The following is a 4,720-nucleotide window of genomic DNA, read 5'->3' on the forward strand; positions in this document are numbered from 1 at the left end:
AGCCCTCGAAAAAAAGGCGCCCTACGGTAGTTTATACAGGAGTCAATGGAGCTTGCAACATGTTGCATGAAATAGAACTGTTTCCTATTTTATGCAGCATGTTGCAACCTCCATTAATTCCTGTAAAAACTTTGTTGCATGCAACAAGTTGTTTACAACAAATGTTGCATGGTGTATGCACGTGACTTTATATGGCTGTAATGTTTTACTCAATAACAAAGAGAAAAGATTCAGAGAGAAGGTCAAAGACAATTAGAAAAAACAAGAATATAATATTTGATCATAGCTTATATAGGTACTAAGAGACAGGAAGTGCATTCCATCATGCACCACATTACAATAACACAATAATGAAACAATAATAGACTAATAATACAATGATAACAATAATAATAATAACAACAATAACAATAACATAAATACATTGCAATGGCAGATACATTAGCAATGCAATATAAATTCAAATTTCAATATTTTCATTGAAAGTGGGAGTGGTCACAAATAAAAATGGTGACCAATGGAAAGAATTTGCGAATTTGTGAGTTTTCTAGCAGCAAGATAAAGGAAATACACTGTCCATAGACTTCTACAGCAGCTTGAGAAGGTTATAGGTTCATTCAAAAAACTATAAAAGTTGTCTTTATTTATTATGTTAATAACGCGGTAGCGTTACTAAGTAGGATTCACCCCCAAACAAAATGGCTGCCACGACTTTTGCAGCCTTGCTATACCTGGAAAAAGAGCTCCTATGCTTACTAGACTTTATAGAGGACCTTATCTTGACCAGAGGACTCCAATGGTACAACTAGCGTGGCTCTAGACCTTGTCTAAGCGAAAAGTCAAAAATCGGCGAACCGGCTGTTTTGTTCAGCCACCTTTTTTCATCTTCATCATCATCATCTTCATCATCAAGTCCTGTCAATCCAGTTGTCGGTGTGTATCTCAGTATTAGTCGGTGCTACAAGAATAATTCTTACACCAATCTACTCCAACAGTCTATGCGCAGGTCCATGTCCCATCAGATCATTCTTCAAGTAGGAAAAAGTGATACTGTGACTGCTGGATCGAGCCATCTTAGCTACATGCCGCCATTTTGTTAATTAAAGAAGCTTGCCATTAGAGGTGGGCGATACGATACCAAAGTACTCATATATCCGATACCAAGTACTCGATACCAAATCCTGGTATCGAGTAGTGATTAACCACGCCCTACCACACCTATTTTTGACGTCATAATTATGACTACGCCCTTTAATAATTACAAAATGGCGGCTTGTTTTATTTCATTTTTATTAATAACTAATTATAACTTATTTGCGCATGCGCAGTAGCTAACTACTCATTCACTACTCGATACCATTGATACTGAGACTCAGACTACTTGGTATCGGTATCGATTCAAAATTTCTGGTATCGCCCACCTCTACTTGCCATGTGCTCCAAAATTTGGGTGTGGTCGCACATGCTCAAATGCAGATCTGCAGCTCTGGAAGAAGCAAGTTATTTTTTTACCAAGCTATGCTTGGAATCAACTTACTGCAATACTTTAGTGGAGGTTTCCAGCTAAAAGAAAGTATTGATTTTACATGTTACTGTTTTATCAAGTGTGTTATTTTATTTTATTTTGAAAAACTAACAATTAATTAATGTTATGACTTATGATATGCAATGATAATTATGAACTTGACAACAGCCTGGAAGAACAGGAATAGCAGGGAAGATGGACACTCTTAGCTCACAGATTCTTGAACAAGGACTTGTGTCAAGACTAGTATTAGTTTCACTTGTCATCAGTATAGTTGATATTCCTTCAGCGTGTCTATTCAATGCTGTCTCTCATAAATGTTATAACAATGATAATAATAATAAAGAAAATTATTTTTTGTGTAAAATCAACAAGTATCACAATTGCAACTAAAGAAATACTATAAATATTATTTTTAAAAATCAACACAAACAATAACAAAAAATTAAAAAAAACAAAATGAAGTAGGATTCCGAACGACCAATGAAAATACGAAATATTATTTAAAAAATTAACACAAACAAGAACATAAAAAATTTAAAAAACAAGATGAAGTAGGATTCCGAACGACCAACGAAAATACGAAATGAAAATCCTACTCGTGATGCAAATTCTACTCTACATTGCAAGGTGATCCGTAATTCTTACATAATGACATTAGAAGTACAATGTAGAGTAGAATTTGCATCACAAGTAGGATTTTCATTTCGTATTTTTGTTGGTTGTTCGGAATCCTACTTCATCTTGTTTTTTTAAATTTTTATGTTCTTGTATATACATGTATTTGCTATAGAAATTGTGAAATTCAAGCAAGTTTCTTGAATCCTTGATACTTGATGATATGCATCTAAAACTAAGTAAAACAGCTTTGCCAACTTTTTAAGGCAAGACAATGAAGACATGTAGAACTAGGAAACAAAAGTTATTTAAATCATCTAATGTAATTTCATGAGCTGTATCTGTCATTCTAAATCAAGCATGCATGCTAATACTATATGTGTAAATCCTGTAAGCTCTTGCAATTACTATATCATAGCCTATATGATAGCTATATTATACATGTAGATGAATACGATATAGATCCTGTGCTGTGTATAAATGCTTCACTAGCTTAGGCTTCGGGCTTGTCCCTTAATGTTTTACATTCATCTAGTGTATTTTATTTATAATCAACAAACTGATCGTTAATTATGTTATTTTAGGTGATTGGATATCACCAACTGTCACTGGAGACAGACCACCTCCTATTCGCTCCTTCACTTTAACATCAATTAATAATTCCAGTGCTATATTATTTGGAGGTCTCACTGCTAATGGAGAGACTAGCAATGTTTATATTCTTAATTTTACTGATACATCAGTGGTGAGTGTATTATAAGTATAATTACATTAATTATTAATTAATATTATTATTTATGAGTGTGTGGGTGTGGTTTATGATAATTACGTTTTATTTATTATTTTAGAACTGTTTAAAGTTATCTAATCCTGGAGGATCAGTACAATGGCCTGAGGAAAGATATGCGCATTCCAGTGTATTGATTAACACTAGTTCAGGACCACACCTACTAGTGGTGGGTGGATATGGTACTTATGATCTTTGGATATTTGATATTGAAAATAAATCATGGAAGGAACTGGTAAGTACCGTAAGCTGGGATGCATTCACAGCTGCTTATTTTTGCAATTTTTTCCACACTCAGCAATTATAATGGCTACCAGATGCAATTTTAATTGAAAAATGTGTGATATTAATAGAAAAGCATTCTGATGCAGTGTTCTTGAGCTGTTTTCTTTTTTGTTACTAATCCTTGGTCAATTTGGAGCTGCTTTAACCAGATCTACTTTGCTGACTCTGCCTTGCCCATTCTTTGGAATCTCCACCAATTTATTGACTTAGGCATGGTTAGTTATCACCAGCGTGTGGAGGTAGATGTCCATAGAATATAGAGAACCACTTGCTATTGGTGAATGGCTGACTTTGTCTTTGGCACCTATGGCTCCACTAATGCTGCTTAAAATTGGAACACTGTAAATACGTGGTCCTATTGTCATAGCAACACTCTGTTGGTTCCCATGGTATTTAATTGAACCTTTTTATTAGTTTTTATTATTGCAACAATAAGCAGTCGCGAATATATCCCAACCTACAATACACTATTACAAATTATATTTATTATAATCCTCCTTTAATAGTTTAATATGCCAAAGAATGTCACTGAAAGATATTGGTATTCTCTCTCATTGTGGAGTGTGACTCCAACGACTAACTGGATAATTGTGTTTGGAGGACGCACATCATATAGTGATACAGCAGTTATTGAACTCAGTGAGTACATGTAAATACAAGTGTATTGAATATACACAATTTGTACATATTAAATTATTATAAATTAACAGTATAACCTTTTGGTGTAGGGTATTATTTTATCAGATTTGCTTTATTAACTGACATAATAATAAAAATTATAATTATACCATATAGCTTGATATTTTTGTGGGTCAATATTTTTGTGGTTTGCTCCTAGTGAGGCAATTCGTGGTTTAATTTTTGTGGTTGACAAGTTTATAAATAGCCTGTAAGGGGATGGCACTTCAATGATTTCGTGGGTTTAAATTTTGTGGGCAGCCCATAACCACAAAAACCACGAAATTTACATTCCACGAAAATTTCAAACTATACGGTAACTGAATTTAATTGATAATCAGTGCTTTCGAAAGTATAGTTGCTAATATTATATTAATTAGCGATAATTTATTATATATGTACATGTCTTGTCATTAATTCAACTATTGTGTTATTGTATAGGATATACTAGTAATAATGATTGGTCTACTAGTATAATACCTCTGGACCAGTATCAAGAGAAACTACAAGAAAGGAGAAGAGAATGGGAAGCATCTCAACCTGTTCAACCTGAGGATAGAAGAGAAATAGACCGTCTGACACGTGTACTACAAGAAATGGAAAGGGAACTACAGGAGGAGAGAAGAGAAAAGGAACAAGTTAGAAACAGACTGCAGCAACAACTTGAAGGAAGAGAACGACAACTTCAACAAGCACAGCAACAAGGACAAGAAAGAGAGAGGCAGGCCAGGGAACGAGAGCAGAATCTTCAACAACAGCTTCAAGAAAGAGAGTGGGAATCTGAGCAACAACGGCAAGAAAAAGATGAGGAAATTTATCGGGCAAGG

At 34.3% G+C, this 4,720-nt stretch overlaps 1 long non-coding RNA gene across 1 annotated transcript; it reads left to right on the forward strand.

Annotated features, from left to right (window-relative positions):
• The first annotated feature begins 3,048 nt into the window (after positions 1 to 3,048).
• On the forward strand, positions 3,049 to 4,351 carry LOC109586620 (uncharacterized). The gene is made up of 3 exons (XR_002187125.1): positions 3,049 to 3,165; positions 3,722 to 3,854; positions 4,335 to 4,351. It is a non-coding gene; the product is annotated as an uncharacterized LOC109586620 (long non-coding RNA).
• Positions 4,352 to 4,720: the final 369 nt, after the last annotated feature.

Source organism: Amphimedon queenslandica, unplaced genomic scaffold (assembly GCF_000090795.2).
Source record: "Amphimedon queenslandica unplaced genomic scaffold, v1.1 AMPQUscaffold_12826, whole genome shotgun sequence".
Lineage (NCBI taxonomy): Eukaryota > Metazoa > Porifera > Demospongiae > Haplosclerida > Niphatidae > Amphimedon > Amphimedon queenslandica.